General features: G+C 39.5%; 1 protein-coding gene across 10 annotated transcripts in view; it reads left to right on the top strand.

Moving 5' to 3' along the window:
- The window catches only part of diaph2 (diaphanous-related formin 2), a 364,217-nt gene that overhangs the window by 174,097 nt on the left and 168,928 nt on the right, over positions 1-21,192 (top strand). The window lies entirely within an intron of this gene.

The raw sequence follows: 21,192 nt of genomic DNA, 5'->3' as shown, positions 1-21,192 counted from the left end.
TGAATGGGATTAAGTCAAGCATCCCTTTTAACAATCTCGTCCGCGCGTTTGCATTAATTCACACGCTCGTTTGTCCCTCTTCGCCAACTTTCAATCCTGTTAGTTCTAACTTTCCCATCCATAGCCATTTCCCTTGCAGCATCAGCTGTTTTCTGGAGGGTGACTGAGACTGAGAAAGCAAAATAAAACAAAACAGCTAAAGTGACAACACTTAGGAAGTAAGATTAAGAATTCGCAGTTGTTTGGCATTTTGAACAGAGATGCAAACTATTTATATTAAGGCAATGGTTAAGGTTTTTTTTGTATTTTAGTATTATGTGTTATATATTGCATGTCAAAACATGTAACATACATCATATATGAGTAAATGTAATGTTAAGGGTCAAATAAAAATGGATTGATGATACTAAGCACTGGGAGGTCCGCGGCCACTTTTGCAACGTAACAACCTTTCCTTAAATTCCTCTCAGAATGTTCTCTGACCTGTGCTAACGGGCAATCGTGAGTGTTTGATGAAGAGCCCCACCTTATCAAAGGCCAACAGCATGCTTTCATAAGAAACATCTTCCACACTCCAAAAATGTTCGCTTTCAGCTTGCGGAAGGAAAAAGAGATGAATTATTATGACGGGGTAAACTGAAATGTGTTTATCCGGCACTATACGTCACACAGAGATGAGTAGCTGGGGGAGATGAGTCGGGGATGAAAGAGGAGGATACATGTTACTTAATGAAAGCTCTTCCCTTAAATCTCATTCACTCGTATCGTCAATGAGAAACTTTTCTCTTTTCTGAAGCACTGATGTATTTTTCTCTGTCGTGGCATGAAACCCAAGGACTCTTTGCTTTCGTTACAATGAGATTTGCATCTGGCCGTGAAACGATTCATCTTACTGTTCACTTGAGTTGAACTAGATTTTCTGGTTGCTGTTGCGGGATCAATACGATTTAATATGATCTTGGTTAATTTTTTCTGCCGTCTTTGTAAAAGCTGTGTGCGCAGAATTGAGGCTTTATTTGATTTGTCTAATGACGATAACAGTCGTATGACATTGATCAACATCTTAACTGTTTCTGTAATGCCGTTGTATCATTTTAGGGGATTTGATGAAAATCTGAATTATGTTCATCTTTGACATCAAAGACTCTTGAGGCTGCTACGCAAACAGAGGATCATTCACAGTCTTATTGGATCGCTGTGTTAACCCTTTTGTTGCTTGTTGATGTGAACATGACTGATCATTTTAGCAGCCAGATGTAGAAAGTTTAAAATGATGTAGTGTGAAACAGCGTTTTGAGTGCTGGAATGCTTTTTTTTGTTGGAGACAAAGCCGCAAAGCCGCTTCACTCGTGTGTTAATATTGTTAATATTCTCACTTTTTTCCTCATGAACAGTTAGAGATTGCACTCTGTCCCTGTGGAAGAGAATTAGCACACTAATCCTACCGATATTATATTATTTATTTTGCATCTCATGTCTACCAAAATTAAATTAAATCACAAACAAACAAATAAAAAAGCATTTAGGATCTTGTATTTCTTAAGTGTTTTCACACTTTGAGGTTCCGCACAAACAAATCTTCAGTGTTGTATTTGGAGTTATACTGTAAGAGCCAATGGATTGAGCTTTGTATATTCAAATCTCTTTCCAAATTAATTTTATTTTTTGTACTTGTCTGGCTCCTAGAGACTAACACAAATGAGCCTTCTGTGTATGGGTATAGGCGCTGTAATTGACCATCTTTCTTTTCTTTTTTACCCTCATATGATATTTTTTGCACTCTTTGAAGGGTGTCTAAAGCCGACAACCAGCCGTAGACGATAACCTCTCTCTCCACGGCACGCCACAAAACAAAGCAGCACATGTGCTGCAGAAACATCAATTAATTGGCCACAAATCTCCCCCTAAAATAAGCCATTAAGGAGGCAAATTGCTTTAAGTTTATATAATTAATTAATAAAGTGAGTGATGAAATGGAGACTTATCATACAAGCTCGGATCCCATTAAAGAGGGCCCTCACTAGGCTAGCTTATTACATTTAGTCCCGAAACAGTGTTTACAGCGTCGTGAAAAAGCCATAGAAATGCAGAGGCATTGAGAAAAAGAAATGAGTTTGTATAATTAGGCACTATTAGGTGCTTTTAATCCAACAGAGGGGTGAAATGAGTGCGCCAGGCACCGCGATGAGCTTTTAAGGTAGTATCATTCTGTGCTTTTTTCCTAAAGGGGACCACTGTAAGCCCAAAAGCTCAAGTCTAATAAAGACATGTCCCGCTTACCTCACAAAAAGAGGAAATATCTGCTCCTGAAAATTGCTTTGCTTCCTCCCTGACTCGAAAGCAACCCCACAGCCCGACCCTGAAACGAACAGGCCATATTGTGGAAGTGCGGTGATATTTTCATAATGGCAGCAGGGGGCCGACATCTTTACGGGAAGGGAAGTTGACATCTGTTCTCAGCCGATTATTGACAGGGCGAACCAGTCTGTGCCGCATCAATCGCATCTCCATCCAAACAGACAGAAGTTCACCGCGGGTCTTGTCGGGACAATGCATCTCTAATAGTTAATTACACTGCACCCCGGCCCGCTCGCATCTTCATTTCTCCATAGAAAGCAGACGGCTGAAATGAAATAGACAGTTTCTCTGCAGAGTAGAAGAAGAAAGTTATTTTCTATCTATAAAAAATGATCTCCACTCTCTTCACACTTCCTTGTACTATATTGCAAGTTTACAGGAGAAATCTAAAGTGGAGCTCATGCATACAGTTAAGAGCTTATTATCCTCTACTGCTAATCTGGGCATTTCTATGCTGGAGGCAGATGCCATGCTCTGATATGGAGTGGATTAAATTCAGCGTCTAATAGCCAATTTTAGTGTTGTTTTCCACCGACTTGCCAACTTCCCTCTCTGCCCCCGACCGCTCCATCCGCTTTTCTTCCCCTTGCCTAATTGAAGCTTTCAAGTGAACAATTTTGGCCTCACGAATAGTCTCGTCCCCGCAGCGTAAGAGCGTTTAGACCTTCATCAGACCAGAATCTTATAATTAGAGCCAAAAATTGAACGAAAACTATGATGGAAAGAGAGGCTCTGGCGCAGAGGTAAGTAGATTTGTAGTTTGTGTGCGAGTGCGTCTGTGTGTATTATGAATATGAATGTGTATCTGGGCAGACACAGGGATATTTTTAGGAACAGGCTGATGTCATCTGGTGTCTGGCTGCTCCTTGGAGAACAGTAGCGTCTGTAATAGAGCGAGGTCTGTTCTCGTGGGCTGGAGCGAATAAGAGAATGCCGTTTACAACAAATCTCTCGCTTTCATTTCCTGATGCCCTCGCTCTCCTGTCCTGGACGCAAGCCTGCTCTCTTTTAAAGTACATTTTTTAAACGATTCAATGTAATTTACAGATCCAACTTAAAACTCCCCCGAAAAATCTCTATGCTGTCTTGCAGGAGGTGTGGTGTTTTGAAATGGAGTTTTTTTTTCTGCTTTTTACTTTTGGAAGATTGCTGAAGACACCCTGTAGTTTGTAAACGTTTTCACGAATCTTCAGCCCTGATTACATCTCAAGTAAGTTAGCAGCTGAACGTCCTCTGGCTCTTTAAGCACCAGTGCCATCTTACAGAGAAAGAATGAAAGGGTCATTTGTTGTTATTTTAGAGAAGTGCTTGATGTCCATTTTCATTTCTAGGGGCCAGACAGACATCTAAACAGAAATGCATGTGGTCTCTCTATAGCGTTAATCACACACACACAAACATACATCACATTTACATTTATTCATTTGGCAGATCCTTTTATCCAAAGCGACTTACAAGTAGGAGAGCATACAACATTCTGTCAACACGCTAAACTGTTCCATTAGTTTACAGGGCCACGTTACTAGGAGGATTAAAGCTGGAGTAAGCAAAACATTTTAGACACAAGATATAAAGACAGTTATTGGTTAGTCATACAACACAACATACATACAATGCTATAAAAATCTATTTATAGCCACAGAAATAAGCTAAGAGAGCTTTTTTTTCTGAACTTGAATGTCACTCCTGAAGTTAAAATTCGACAGACACCGGACTGAAATGGCCACAAAACATCTAGAAATGCTGACTAAGTAACAATTTGGAATGATCTCTTATGTCCACAGGACTTACATTGCATTAATTTCATGTTTTAAGTTTAATTGATTAGATCTATGTGCAAATGTGTGTTTATTTTTTACTTCACTTAACTATCAGTTTTATAGCAGTATATCGTGTTCTACAGCCGTCATAACCTACCCCTAATGTCAACATTAATGTGCCATTAGTCTGACCTTCTAAATGGAAAGCAGGAGAAGAACGGAAAGGCAAGCAAGGGGAGGAAAGGGAGTGTCAAACTGTGAGAGACAGGGAGTCGAGTCGAGAATGAGTGTTGAAGAGATCTACAATGATCTTCACTGTGGGACTGCAGCTGCTGGGGAGCAATGATGATACACTCTCCACGACACTCTGTAATAGCTTAAACCGGATTGACATGAGGAAGATTGTGCTGTTTAAATAGATGCTTTGTGCTTGCCGTCGCGCTCGTCTGTATAAGCAAGCATTTGTGGTGTTCTCCTGTTGTGCGCAGAATTTCATTTCTTCAGGTTGTCGGAAGCCGACGCTCATTTGTTAGCCGGCATTCAGATGCTCTGCTGCGGGGTTTCGCAGCATTTTTGTCTAGTTTACCCTTAAACCAATGTTTCTATATAGAATTAAATCTAAGTACAGAATAAGGACAATAATCCATTAAATGATTCATATTATATTCAACACCTGACGTTGTACAATTATGATATAAATAATGTTTTCAATCATTTTTGAAGTTTCAGCCGTTGGTTAGAAATCAATGTTGTACTCACTGTTGGTAACAGTGTCTTACATTAACACAATCTGGTTGATACAACAAGGATATATTCAGTGTGACGTATGGGAATTGTGAGTTATGATGCGAGCGCATGTACTTGTGAGACAGATGTCTGCCCGCCGCTATATGGAAGCGCATTATTCTTTTACCTGAGGGAGCAGACAGCAGCTGCTACCGAACCCAATGTTTGTAATTACTGCACTTGAACTGCGTAATCTAAAGTGGACTGGACTGAGACCGCGGTTGTGTTCATTCCTATTAGCTCACAATTGCATCGCTATTGGATTTTTTCCTGCAGAACATACCTTACAGTGCCAAACATATTGCAATGCCAGGCGAAATGAGGCAGAAAAGCTTTGACTAATTCAGCCTTGCTTACAGCGCAGGGTGGAGATGTTCCTACGCAAAACTGTGAACTATTTTCATTAGTGTGAGATGTACTGTTTGATCTTGGTGTGTGTTATATTACATCGATTTCAAGACCTTTGAGGTAATCAGCTTGGATGGCTTTCCTGTCCTAAGGGAATGTTGGGTACTGTCTGGGTTTGATTTGGATATTTATAGCTATAGCATAAGTCCTTTACGTCTAATATGTTTGATAACTAAAGAAAATATTGACTTGGTTTGCAAATATTGTAGTGTTTTGAAGTTGCATTTTCGTTGTAGATGTATAGCTTAATGACTTAAATAATCGGTTGCATAGTTGCAAGACAAAAGCTTGCACATCAACCTCAAGTGGGTGCTCAACCAAAAAAATTTACGAATATTTTTTTTTTATAAAGTCAGCAGACAAAACCTCAAAAATAAAAAGAAATGTTGTGCGAAATTCTTTTAATTAATACATATTTTGGGATATTTTTGGCGCTTTGATGTGCCGAATGTATTTACAATAGTTGCATGTATTACCAAATTTTGATGTGACTGCTGATCACATTATCAGAGGATAGTGAAGACAAATGGCTTTAGGAGACTAATGCACTGTATGCGCAGAATAAATCCAACAATGATCATGGAAAACTGCATTATAATAATCTCATCAATTGTAAAGCACTTGCATGATGTCACGCAAATCAGTAATTATTCTGTAGTACAGTGTTATAGTGAGTGACTCGGGCTACATCTTGACACCTAATTTGGTTGTGCTGTGTATAGTTTGCTTGACAGGTTTTAGTTATTAATGTGTAGGGAAATGCCTGCAGACATTTTGTAGCATCTCAAACTTCGTCCTTGACTGTAATGAGGAGAAATCAAGGTGTCTGTTTTACTCTTTTCGTTTTTTTTGTAAGCTGGAAAACATATTTACAATGGGATAACGCACACACATCTCATATTAATCTTGAGGACCTACACAGTTGTATTGCATGCGTCGTATCATCGAAGAGTATTTACTTTGATCAAATTAATAAAAAAAAGAGATACAGCCGTGCGATTATTTCAGGAAAAAGACGAGCTGCTGGAGGAAGGCAGGGGGACAGAACTACAGCACGAGCACATAGTACGTCATCGCATGTTGTTTACATCATGCACGTATGCGCCGATTGCCAACAAAACACAGACATATGTCTCTGCAGTTATATGCAACGTTTATTTAACATCCATCACTGAAATGCTGTGAACAAACAGACACACTTCAACTTCTCTCACTATCACAAGATGCATTGGCCCAAAATGCCAATCTTGACGCAGCACAGCCAATCTTGATAAGCGGGTCTTCCTATCGATCGTCGGTTGGTGCGTGGGTGGGCGTTTTCTTTCGCCTTGCCGTGGGCGTGCTTTTACGGGAGATTTGCCCAACAAAATGAATAGGATACAGGGATCCAGACTTATAAAAAACTTTCCGAAACAAGTTTGAGTGTATGTCATACATGCTTTCCTGTAGCTCAGTGGTAAAAGCTTGGTGCCAAGGTTGTGGGTTCGATCCCAGACAAATATATAGTATAATCCAATGTAAATCACTTTGGATAAAAGCATCTGCCAAATGCGTAAATGTAAATACGTCCAACTCGATTTTTAACAAATTGACCATGTTAAGCTTGAGAAGCCTGTATGTTCCAACAGTGTAAAGAAGTGAGAATGCATGACATAGCACGTTATCCCTCCTTTAAATGAGAGCAGACAAACCATTATATAGAGGCTCTCCTCAGCTTCTCATGTAGGTTGCAGCCGGAAACCTTCACACAAAAAACGTAAGGAAAGAGACTTATGTCAGAGTAGACCGTTTGGATGAATACTGAATTAGGTCGCTATCGTGTAGAATAAACAAATCATATGACTCAAGTCTGGAAAGGGTCACATGGCTAATTTGGGTTGAGATCTGGAGATGAACAGGGAACAGTCAGCACTGACGTCTGTTTAAACTGCTTGTGACATGATGGAGACCTCAGACGCCAGCAACAGGGAGAGGTCGGCCGGGTCTCATTCCCCCCGTCGTTCGGAAATTGGGAGTCAGGAAAGTCTGTTCTGTCTTATGGTGATGGCCTACTTGAAAGTGCAATACCAACCATTGGAGAACGGAAAGCAGATGCAGTTCTTAATATGTGTGGATATCTGCAATATGGCAGGTTGGCCTTGGAGTGGAATGTTAACCGTGTGCCCAGGTGTCTGAATTTTCAAACAGATCAGCAAGGGGGGTAGAAAGTGTTTGAAGTCCCAGTAGGAGCTCATGATTGTGGGCAGGAGGTAAGGTAGGAGTCCTTAACACACACCTAACCTGGTTGAATCTCAAACGCTGTGTGAAATTACTTAGCTTGTGAAAATGAAAACTGGCTGCTCTCTCAGATTTAAAGGTAGTTTGAGTTACTGTAAGATGTTAAGAATTATGACTTAAAATAAACCAAATAAAAACAGATTTAAAATCAAATAAATTAAAAGATTAAATGAAATTATATTAAATGCACATATTTTAAGGTTTATACATATTTTTTTTGCAGTTGTTTTTATACAGTTTACAAACCAACTTTTTTTAAGAATTAACAGTGGGAGTGTGGCAAAAATAGCACTGTATTCCATTACTGATTCTGTTTCTTTCTATTTCAACATAAGCTCGCTTTCAATCCCTTTGAAGTGTTCATGTGAACCACTCAAAAGTTTGCCAGAGCTGGACGAGTGCGATTAAAGACTCCTCCTGTTCTGACTGGGTTTGATGTTGCTGTGCCGCTTTTGTTCACTTAGGCCCCTTCTGTCAAATATCATTACCCCTTTGCTCCTATAGCACACGTAAGGGTGAAATTTGACTTGCAGTAAAGATCACTACACCAGAACTGAACTGCTACTCACCAGCCATCTTTAATAATTGGTCAGTCGTGGTAGTCCTTATTATATTTAACATCATTTCTTTATGGCCTCCAGTCAGTCTTCTTTCCTGCTCTCTGCCCTGAACTTTTCCCATACTGTACCTGTTACTCACAGGCTAACTCAGTGTGACATCACTTTTAAGTTTCAGGGTGACTAAAACGGATTTGGACATATATGTATGACTTGATAAGGCTAGCATTCTTTGTAGTTTGCTAGTTGAGTAACACAATCCTGTAATTTGCCAGCGCTCGCTGTGAACAGCGTACCTCTGTTTATTCAAAGACAGATATGCTGCTATATGGGTCTGTATATAGGTGTGCAGTTGTAGAGGCATCACGGTGAGCAGTTAACACGAGTTGAAACAGAAAGGAGATCAAAGCTGAGAGCAGTGTTTAAAGAGATGGCAGCTGTAGCCATTTAAGTGGTAAAGTGCTAGAAAATGTTGTACTTACATGTTGGATCTGGGGTGTGGGATCGCATTTCTTCAGCTCTTTATGGATCATAATGGCCGTATTCTGGCCGTAGTGTTTTAGCACAATTGCACGCTGAAAGCATATCGTCATCATCTCCTGCATGTCTTTTTATATTAAATGATTCATTTGCTACTATGCTATATTAATAGGGCAGTTTCCCGGACAGGGATTAGTTTAAACCGGGACCAGGCTTTAGTTAACTTAGGTTATTTAAGTAATTTTAAAAAGCTTACCTTACAAAACATTACTGGTGTGCATCTTCAGACAATATGATATATTTTAAGATATGTCAGTGCTAATTGACACATCTAACATTTAAGTTAGTCTGGGACTAGTCTTAAGCCTGGTCTGGGAAACCGCCCCAAAGTATTCTGTTTCCAAACCTCAATTCCAAATTGTGCTGTATACTTTCTTTTGTTGACGGCTTTTTTATTCCTCCCCGTTCTGTCTATTTCTCTCCTTCTCTTTTTTACCATGTTTTTTTGTGTATTTCTATATATTGCTATATGAATGGACATAGACAGCTGTAAGAATGCATATCACCCTTGGAGAAAATTATGGTTATTTTCACAGAGTGTCCGTGTTTTGTACCCATGTGCAACTTTTTTTTCCATTTGAATTTTGCAGATATTGCCGCGATCCACAACAAAGTACATGTCAGTCAAAAGTGCATTTACTCCAAGTGAATTTTCTTTCATATCACCCTGATAGCTCACCTTACAAATGACAAAAGTTGTGGGTATGGTGCAATCTTTGGGAAGGCGTAGACCTACACGCTACGATACAGATCCAGACAGTTGGGTTCTTCTGAAGAGAGTCAATAAGATCATGAACCTGCTGTAGAGCTGACAGGCTTAGTAAATAAAACCTGCCTGGGTGTGTGTTGCATGTGGAAGTGTGTATACTCACTTTCCAGAACTCACTGCGAGCCTTCCTTCAGCCCTGTGAAGATGATGTAAAAGACCAGGGAAAAGCATCAAAGACCATGTAGTACCCAAGTGTAGATCCTAAGTCACAAAATGATTGATCTGCCCTCCTTTTCTGATACAATTTAAGGTAACATTGAAATCATGCATCTACTGTTTTTGAAGAGGTAACTCTCATTGGGTTTGGTAGCCTTGGCGAGACATACTGTATATTTAGTAGTTTCATGATGTATTTGAGTTTTCACAGTTTAAATGAGAAAGAACTTTCAGAATCTTTTTTATGTTCCATGAAAGACATTTTTTCTATATAAAACAAATGGTTTTGCATATTTGACTTACCAAATCTAGAAGCTAACCCACAATATTCATGAAATATGTTCACCTTAAAAAAAGATTACTAATAATAGTAATAGTAATGATAATAATAACAATGTTTATTGTTTACATTATTATTATTATTTTACTTCGTTTAGATTTATGCATTTAAAATCCTTTGGTCTGAGATCCGAGCGGGAGCACACGCATGCCGTTTCTGCTATCATTTCTGAGGTTAAGAACCGTTTAAAGTGAATCCAGCCTCAGAAGGAGGTGTCATTGTACGGGGCCAAAAGAACATAGACTGAATAAGAGATAACCACACATCTTTCTGATTTAAAGGCAGCCTTTTTGGTCCGGGGCTTTCACTTCTGTAACTCACGTTTAATTTCGTCGGCTTTCAAAGAGAGCGGAGATCCGTTGAATCACAGCAACATGACTTACAGCGCCACCGCTTTAACTGCGGCCACTCTTATCCTCCATTGATCCTAACTGTCTTTAAAGAATTCTGTGTGATTCCATGATCATATTACACGGGCCTTCAAAGTGTACTTCTCCCTCTTTCTACCGGAACGCTGGGGGAGATCTCAAATATATATATAGAGAGATATATATCTGTTTGGGTAGAATTGTTTCCTGCGGGGAGTTAATAGCTACATTTCCTCAGCTGGAACCAAGTGAGCCAAAGGCTCGCGCTCGTAAAGGTCCGGCTGTAATTTGATGTTGTTAATAGATTTGTTTACCTAGAATGATTTCTGCTCTCGGATCTACAAAGCCACCACTACCAGCCACTGTAAGTTCTTTGTACCTTCATTCAATAGAGTGGCTCAACGGTAGACTTTTAAAGATGAAATAGCAGGCAAAGTAGTTTTACTGTATAAACAGACGTGTATTGTAACCCCAAATTCTGATATTCAACCCTAAAATGTGATTTTACCACATTGTTGAATACCACTGTACCCCGCATTGGTAGCTTGGTGAAAAATATGGGCTTTGCTAAGAAATCAGACAAAATCAGAATTTTCACAAGCCATATACGCTACATGATTGTTCACCCAAAAAAGACATTCTGTCAACATTTACTCACCCTTTTGTCATTTCAAACCTGTATGACTTTCTGCAGAACACAAAATAAGATATTTGTAAAAAATGTGGTAACCGAACAGCGCCGGCACACATTCACATCTAGTGTGTGGACACAAAACCAATGCAAGCGAATATGTGCCAGTTAACAACATTCTTCAAAATATCTTCTTTTGTTTTCTGTGGAAGAAGGAAACTCGATCAGGTTTGAAATGACAAGAGGGTGAGTAAATGATGACAGAATTTGAATTTTTGGGTGAACTATCACTTTAAATGGATATTTGTTAGTATTTTAATAAGAAACACATCCGTCTACAAAGGCCTTTATATATGGTTGTGAACAAAGGGGGAGGGCCTTGCAGTGAACGAGATTGAGATCCACTGTATCAACCACATAGTAGCATCTTGACAGCATCCCATAAAACTCTATTACTGAAAAAGTCTTAAAACAATAGCTTGTACGCAGTCATTTAAGCAAGCGCTATGGGGTTGATTAAAGCACTGGGTTGTCTTTTGTTAACAGCATTGATCTTTTGTGTATACTGTAGAAGTACCAAGGAATATTGCATCAGGTATCTCTGTGTGCTCTCATATGCTTTTTACAAAGCAAACAAGAGCAGGAAGTTATGAGCATGAAGCCTCATAACTACATTTGCTGCTATAGTTATTACACAATCCAATCCCTGAGTGATCCAGACATCGGGTAACAGCAGGTCCCATAAAGGCCTCGTAATCCAGTCTGCTGGCTGATCACGCAGCTTGGACAGCGTGTCCGTGGACACATTAATTCCAAAGCAAGGCAGGTCAGAGTTAACAATTTTCAGCCCCACCAACCCAGGCATCACTGAATGTGACAAACTTGAGACATCACAAAAAGGCCTCACTCCACAGCCACTACCTGAATGGATGTACACTTCACACTCTTTCATTATAACTCATTATGCTTGACTAGCTTTTGTCAGTAACGCAAACATAGATGGCTGAAATCATAGATGGAGTTTTAATGATATTACAGTGGGGTCCTGCTTTTTAGGATTGCAGATCAGAATTAATTGGCTGTAAGGGATGAGTGGCTTGTCAACGCTATGCTTAGCGATGCTTTAGCTGTAAGCGTCTCTCCATGCACTTCATGTCTACTGTAATTCAGGTGATCATGCTAATCTTTCTTTGTCAGATTCCTCCATAATCATTGTGGCAGGAAAAGAGGAGAGTAGTTCAGGTTTGGGATGAATGGACCCCGGACTTGGTCTCGCCCATCTAGCCAGAGAGGAACAGTGAGGAAAAACGTAGAAAGCATGAAGGATGGAGCGAAAGGCAGCAAGAAACAGTCCTGAACACCCAGGCCTGCAATCGTTTGCTATTCCACAGATGAAAATATTTTCATAGTGCTTCAGTTTCTTAACCTCATTTTACAAATTCACTCCCCAGATTAGCACACAACTATCACAGCTCCTTCATCTGTTGAGGAAATCATCCTAAAATGATGGATGGAAAGAACAAACGAAAGAAAGAAAAGAAAACAAATCAGAAACAAAGAAAGAAAGAATCAGTAACAAAGAAAGATTAAGAATAAACCAGAAAGAAAGAATCAAATAAATATATTAAGCAAGAAACAATCAGAAACAAAGATGGAAACAAATAATATAATCAGAAAGAAAGATTCAGATAATGTGGAAGAAAGAATGAATCAAAACAAAGAAGGAATAAAAAAACATAGAAGCTGAAAGATTCATAGAATGGGGAACAAAAAAGAATTAGAAAGAATCATAGATTGAATCAAATACTCTTTTTTTTAAATAATCAAAGAAAGAAAGGATCAAGAAGAAAGAATAAAATTATTTGAATCCCAAAACTTTCATGAGACTATGGCATGGCGTGAAAACCACACACACATACCTCAGCATCCACGAGGCACTTAACGCCTGTCAGGAATTGTTTACTGTCGACAAGAAGATCCATATGTCTGTGAAAATCTGCATGAATCTCAGCATCCGCTGCTTTTGGTCAGGTTGCGGAGATTTACAATTACACTGTTCATGCCTGAGGTGGATTTGATTTGAGGAGATAATACTTTCTCTCACTAACAAGCGTAACACCACGCTGCATTGAAGAAGAAGTCACTTTATTTATTTTATTATTTATTTGTTTATTGTTATCCTTCAGGCAAACCTTGACATTTGCACACACAACATGTGAGGTATTTCTAAAGGCCTCTTTGCACTATGGCAGACAAATTGGATCAACATATCGGTTAACCTTCAAGACAGAAAGCATGATACCCGGCCACATGTTACACAAAATCCTTGAGAATCAGTCTTTTCTCCATAGGTTCTTGTTTTCTGTTTCGCATGAGGACTGTTTTATTTCCTCCTGTCAAATGATATTACATTTAAAAAACCTCCTAAACCAAGCACTAGCAACTTAGTATGGTTAGCCTCAAACCCACAGAGCTCCAACTGAGAGGACAAACACAACCTCAACACCCAGTCCCTAACCACAGGGAGTTAAATGGGACCATGACCCATTAGTGGTGATGTTGATAAGGTCTTAGTTTCTAGTCCTCGTAGTTATCATTTATTAACTCGGTGGTTTATTCACTGATCAATTGTGAACAATATTCAGGACATTTGAAGGCCACATGAATGGAAAAGCTGTTTCTCGGTTTAGACATGCCTTTTGGAAAGTTGTATTTGTAAAACACAAATTGAATGTTGCATTCAGTAATAGTTTCTTGACTATAGAACTGTTTCTTGTGGACCTTCTACACACATCTCCATGAAATCTGTGCTTCAGGGATGGTGTTTTTTTAGTACATAGTCTTAGCAAAGTCAAGTTGGTTCGGTGGTTTAAATGTAATGGGTCAAAAAAGACTTTAAACCAACGTCTTCTGTTGAAGTGCATTGGCTGTGGGCTTGAATCCAGAGGTCATGTCTGTAAAGCCCTCTGCGGTCAGTTCCAGCCCCGAGGAGTGACTCTTCCCACACTCTTTGCCATCTTGAGCTTCCTACCCAGAAATTAAAGACATGGTTAGACTTTGGTACTGTAATACCACTGCTTAGGACTGTAACCCAGTCATGTTCACACCACCGAGACGATCCATCTGTAAGACTTAGTGTTTTTAAATCCTCATTATTTTCGTTTTATTACCCGCAGGGGCAACCCCTTTGTATTAAACGGAGGTGATATGACTTTTCACAAATGACCTTATGATAAAGCAGAATGTCAGTACCATCCATTGTCTTTTATAGACTGCTGTTTTCATTTCACACAATTGTGATTGTGTGAATTTAATACAGTGGATAACCTATTATCAGCTTGGTACGCAGCAGAGCCAAACTAAGGAAGAGAGATGTTAGTGCTCTGTAAGATCACAGTGGGAATTTGTGCGCTAAGTGAGCTCAAACCCATGAAAGAAGCCATGCATGAGCGAGTATCAGTTTGACAAGCCTCAGTCCCATCTGCTTGTTAAGTTGTGAGGTAAAGAATACTGTTTTTGCATCCAAGCCTCCACCGGTTTAAATTGAGGCGACTATTTAAACAGGCATTTATGCAAACGTTTTATTCATATCACACATTTACAACACAGTGTAGAGTACAGTCTAGCGAAATCTCCAACAATTATATTTTTTTATAAATTGTAAAAACACTGTCTGGACATTCAAGATTTCATTTTGAAGAGGAAGGTTACACTCTAAAAAATATTTCATTTGGCTTAGTAAATATCATAAAAATAAACATTAACTTCATAAAATATTCTAAATTAATTTAACAGTTTTTTTCAGTGAGACACATTTTAAACAATTGTTTAAAAATCCAACAGTTAATTGATCTAAAATGTACATATTTTTTCACGAAATAAACTTAAATAATATAAGTATTCAATGAACAAATTATATTGTAATATACACTTGATGATCGTGAATTTAAATATAAACATTTGAGTTACTCAAAATGACTACATTTTTGTTTTACCGTTACATATTTTAAAGTGTAGGATTGGGTTATTTTTGATAGTTTCGCAGCCAACAATGTATGTTAGCAATTTATGTTGTTTGCCTATGGCATCTGATAGAGCGTTTTGACCCGGAAGCAGTGGTACGTGATGTCAGACTTAACAAGCAGGTCAATTCCAAACAATAAATTGAAATTGTCATCATATACTAGACAAATATCATTTTAAACATATTTTACTTTATCCATTTATCTTTGAGAGACTTCAACATATTTTCTTACTGTGAGGTTGTTCTTTCATACCTCAGGAGATTTAACTGCTACTTAAATTCTCAAGTCTCGAATGGTTCTTGTACAATTGATTAGGAGAAATTAAAATAGAAACTAGTCAATTGTTAAAATACATTAATACTATGGAGCTATTAAATCAACGTGGATAGTATCGGTAAAATTATATGAATTTGATGATTAATTCATATTGTAATCTTCAGTAATATTGTCTTTTGGTTGCAGACTTGGCAAATCTGAGCTCTGTTTGTGACATTGTTGAGATTTCTGTTCTCAGGAGAAATATCAGAGAGGGAACAGACTTAACCAGTAGTTTCAATTTTCTCTCATTTATTCTCATATATGTCTAGGAGAAAGAGATTTCAGTTTTTTTCTGTGTCCTGGGTCATAGTTTTGGAACAACCCCATGATGAGAAAATGATTACATAATATACATTTTGGGATTAAAGGTCAAGTGTATGATATTTAGCGACATCTAGCGGCGAGGCTGCGAATTGCAACCAATGGCTCACTCCACTCCTCCCTTTTGAAGCAGTACGGCAGCTGACTCAGCACTAAGATGTCATCACGTTTTGCTCTGTGGAGCTGTTTGTCCGTTTAGGACTTCTGTACAAACAACATGGCGAATTCAATGCAAGGGTTTCGGTTGATAGAAATATCTCACTCTAACGTAATAAAAATCAAGTAAGGTCTTTATACACCTCTGAAGACACAGTTATATATATTATAATGCATTTCTATCGATAGAGTCTCTAAAACATTACACACAGCACCTTTAAATAGATGTTGGAGCATTGCTTTGGTCTGTTGGTCTAAATTCATTGGATGCTATGTTACAAATAGTTGTTTTCCACAGATGTACTTTGAGTTTCCCTCAAGGCTTGCCTCCAAGAATAAAACAAAGGTTGTTGTAAGCAAAAGTTTCTGACGTGGGTTGGAGGAACAGGGCTTGGCGTTCCTGTCAAATTCCAACTGTTAGGTTTCCTGTCTCACTGTGTCTCTCACTCATAATGAAACTATTAGAGAGCCAGTGGTAATCGGGTCAGGCTAAGACCTTTGCAGCCTCTTCTCTACTCTCTCTCTTCAGGCTCCCAGCAGACCCCAGGGTGAAAATGAGAGTGTATTAGTGACCTCTGAAAACAGTCATGCTTTAGAAGTCTGTCAGACATATCACGCTGTCCTCCGAGAGAGTCAAACCTTATCTGCTGCCCCATCACAATTATCATTACCACTAACCTGCCTCTTTCCCCATGTTATGGTTGAAGATGAGGATAATTGCATGGATGGAGGCACAGCCTCTCCCCCAGCTGTTTTTTTTCCTTCGGATCACCTTGAGCTTAGACAGTTTCGCTTGAGCACTGTGAAGGTCAGGACTAAGAGAAGGGGGAAGTCATTACAGGAGAGATGCCTCCTAATAACCTGACATCAGAAAGCTGTCAGGGAGAAGCTGAATTATACGCATTCAAACAGCTCCCCTTGTATTTATGGCCGTGTGCGCTTTTTCCGACGTCAACAAACTCTCGGTTCTTCCCAGTACTTAGTACAAGAACGGCATAAATTACTTCACTAATAATTGAACGCTTTCAATGAATAGCTACGGACGCTCATTTCCAAACCACATCATCAGATGCACTCAACTGGTCTACCACGAAATCTCCGCCCCAAATTTTGACATTTCAGACATTTGTGCATTAAGCACTTATCTGGACGCTGGAGTGCTGGTTATGCTCCGCTCAGATTCAATTTGTAAGCTTTTCCTCATTGATCACCCTTACCCGATCAATGATGTTTCACCAGGATGAAAGAAGAAGAAACAAGTGTTCACATTTTGAGAGAGGAAGCATGTATTTGAAACGTTAGTTGGATTTGTATGCAGACAATAATTGAGTTACGGTGTCGAGAGAGAGCTCTCTTTATTCTTAAGCACTGGCATAAATTAGTCACAGCTGGAAATCTCTATTAAAATAGTATTTTTAAACCTCAAGTGTGTTTCATAGTTGGGACGTCCGATCTGACGGGGGGATGCTGATGCAGACGTACTATTGCTTAATTCATAAACACACTGTGCTTTTTGAAGCAGTCGTGACTTCATTGTGATCCACTGCATCTCATGTTGTTAAGGTTTGGACACTTGTGTGAGTCAGATTATTCCAGACGGCTTACACATTCAGAGACGCATTTCCCGGCGCGCAGTCAGAACCCGCATTGTCTCTTTTGCGTGGTTGAGACATGTTTTTAGAGGACCTGTCATCAGTGTTTTGAGTGCTCCGCTCACCCGCTGTAGCTTAATGTTTGTGACTGTGAATCATTTCAGTCCGGAAGCGAACATGTGGTAGTGTTTAGCTTGCTAACGCTCAAGGCTTTGCCTGCCGGGGGGAGATATTTCATGGAAGGCTCCCAACAGAAAGATTCAAGTCCAGTAAACAATCTCAACGCCCAAACGCGGAGAACTCTGGAAACGAGAAGCTCCCATGGGTTGCCCTCTGTCCAAAAACCACAGAAAGGGCTTGTGTGAACTTGAGTGTGTTTTTCTGTTGCCTTTTTTATTGCTTTTCTTATCGTAAGTTCTATTATTGCTATTACATTTCACCCTCTGCTTTGTGCTCCTATTTCAGCCAAAAGCTGTACTCTCAGTCCCTACGTATAACAATATCCGTGAACTCAACACACATGTGTGTGGTTACGTTGGCAGGAGCAATCTTGTACCGCTGATGTTTTACTTACATTGTGAAACCGGCTTTCTCTAAAATATCTCCCAGCTTTGTTTCTCTTCTGATGGTTCACATTACTAACACATCACTCTGAAATACTGTTATTTTTATTATGTTGAAACACCCCCCAGAATAATCACTCTTTCATGGGCACTACATAACAAAAAACACCTGGCTTTTCCTTTTCTCTATAATAGCTAACTGGACCACTTATTAACTTAATTATTTATTTTCTTTACTGGGTGATAAACTCTTGTTTCATTCGTTTTTGTTTTTTACGACCTACATGTACATGAGATATCAAATTTATTTTCATTGTTAAAATGTGGTTCTCCATAAAACCTTAATGGGCCATCTGTATTAGTTTCACAATATTATTTCTTTTCTAAGCTCATAGTATGAGGTATGGCTTTGTTTCTATTTAAAACACACAAAGAGACAAAGGTTTCGTACAGATGCAGTATTTTTCTATGCCACTTTATTGCGTAGCCACATAAGACAATAATAATTATGTATTATTTATCTGGTATATTTGTCACTTTATTATGTTGTGTAGGCACATAGGATATTAATAATTATAATAATAATAATGCTAAGAAGATGAAAAATCTGTATTATTGTTAATATTATCCTTAATAACAATAATAATCTGTCTGATTTATTAATACTATTATTTTTTCTGTTATTTTTCTGTCACTTATATGTTGTATATTATAACCAATAATAATAATAGTAATTATAAAAAATGTTATGGGTTTTTTTTGTCATGAAATTGTATTCTTTTTGGAAGACCTCCTCAAAAGTTTGCGTTGGCAGTTGCCAACTCTGTCACCTCCCTGGATGATTCTAACACGTTTCTTGGAAGAACATTCACGCAAATAAAAGCTCAGCAAGAAATAGCAGTTTTAGCCTCTTGGAGAGGTGGAGAACACGTCCTGGTCTGTGAGTCGTTTGCCTGTGTCAATACTCTAAGCATATTCTAGTGGGTGGATCAAGAGGCTTAACTCACTTGCCTTGTTTTTCTTGCATGCAAACTTTTGCTCTGGCGGAAGTCCCTCACACCATCAGTGATGGATAGAGCTTTAGCCCATCGTTCCTGTAATGATCGATTCAAATTCGCTTTCTCTGTAACATGTCCTGCTCTTCCCAATGAGTCATTTAGTCAGCAGGCCTGCAGCAGATAGCTGGCAAAACAAAGCCGCCCAGACTGCCCTTACCCCAATAAGTGAAAGCAGTGATGATCTGACTAGGGCTGAGCTGCGTCTGTTTCACATTTGTCCAGCCCTGCCCAGAATGAGGAGGCGCGGGCCTGGCGGACTGTGGCTGTCCAACAGCTGAAGAGCCTGAGGATGTGTGGAGAGCGTCCTGCCGAGAGCGTGGGCTGCCCAGGTGGGAAAGCCAGCTGGTGGAAGGGTGTGACAATACGCCTGAGGGGGTGATGGGGGATCTTGAGTCCTACAATATGGCTTAAAGCTGTTCCCTCACCTGCGCCCCCTACCCGGAAAACAAGAATCCCATGAGAGCCCAGTTTCCTGATATTTTATTTTCTCTGGTCCTCAAGTTTCAAGATTGAAGTTTTGTTTTAGTGGGCTGCCGCCACTCTATTGTAGAAACATGCCTGCTTTTCAATGCAGGTGGGGCAGGCTATTTGAACCCTGGGCATTATGTTCCTACGATGTCATCATTGTGATGTGTAAAGAAGGCACCCCATCACAAAAGAGTGTGAAAAGGTCACACGGTAAAACTTAGAGCTGCTTAAATTATTCAACTAAGACATTAACAATACTGTTGTAAATATATATATATATATATATATATACTGTGTATGTAGTTCTATAAAGCCATAGAGTTAGATCACTTCTCTGCGATAGGCTTGTGAGCTTTATTCAATTAGATGTTTAATAACTTTTCGGATAGCAAGTCATATCACCTTAACGCGAGTGTTAAGATGCTTTTGCAGATGAATTACTCTGCATCCTTCCCACACCTGAGCTTTTACAAAAGACTAAGAAACTCAAACTCCTTGAGCATGCTCAGTGGAATAATTATCACCTCCATCCCACAACAGACGCCCGTCATTTCCGCAGTGCTTTTGTCACAACAGTAAGTTTCTTACAGACAGCAGTAAATGCACCTGCTTAGAAGATGCTCCTGCTTTGATAACTCCTTCACATATGCAGATTTCTTGGGAGAGGCTTGTTTGTATGAGATTTCCTGCGAGACTTCCATCTTGGGCTTAAATAAATAGCGGAGTCGTGATGATTAGCGCCGAGGAGCTAGCTAACTCCCTCAAGCAATCTGCTAAACCGGGGCTGCCTCCGACTGTGTTCTCACCTGAGTATTACCCAGAATGTCTCTTTCTCCCTCGGGTCACTCCCAGAGCTACGGCCTTGATTGCTCTTTAATTTAGTTAGATGGTTGTTGACTGTGACAATGGGGCGTCCAAGGTTTTCGCTGACACGTTTTTCGTCACTAGGGGAGAGGTTTTCTTTAAACGGGCCTCAAAGGGAGGCGGTCCCCGTAATACCGTTCACACACATACAGCATTAATGTTGGTTTGGGGCTGTTCCAAGCTGCCTCGCCTGGCGCTTCCCAGGATTACAGAAATAACACAATTATCTCCGTGGCTCTGAGCCGTTGACAGAGCGAGCCCTGTGTTTGTCAATAGTGGGGCTGCAAAATCTCCTTCCAATATACTGAGCAAAGCCGTAGTCACGCGCTAATAGTCTCTTTAGCACTTTGTGTCTGTCTCTTTGCCTGATTTTCTATTCCTCCGTCTTACCTTGCTTAACCTCTTTGAAGTAGCGTACCGTCTTTATTTTTCTCGTTTTTTGGCATGTTTTGTATATGACCCTCGTTTTTTATACGTCTCTCTATAAAAAGTTAGTCTGACATGCATCAGTGTCTCAATTTAATCATGACACATCTGCCATGATCTAGCGTTTTCACGTCCTTATGCTTTTCACCCTGGATTTGTTATGAAGGTGCCATATGTATAATTACCTTATAGAGAGCAACATATGTCATTTTTATTGCTACAGCGGGAGATCATAAAAAGTGTGTTCCAAAGCACAGGAGTCATGCTTGTGGATGTGGTTATCAGCGCATTGCAAAGCAGCTTGCAAAGCAGAACAATTCCATTTTTCTTTATTTGTTTGTTAAGTCAAACGTTCTCATTACAATTGCTCATACTTAAGTATTAAACCTAGACGTGTACGGTAACTCATCTTGCACCGGTTATGCCGCAGATATGAAACAGAATGAATGCA

The sequence above is a fragment of the Barbatula barbatula genome, assembly GCF_947034865.1.
Source record: "Barbatula barbatula genome assembly, chromosome: 18".
In the NCBI taxonomy this organism is placed as follows: Eukaryota; Metazoa; Chordata; class Actinopteri; order Cypriniformes; family Nemacheilidae; genus Barbatula; species Barbatula barbatula.
Note: the sequence above shows the minus strand (reverse complement) of the source record. Positions and strands in the feature narration are given on the sequence as shown.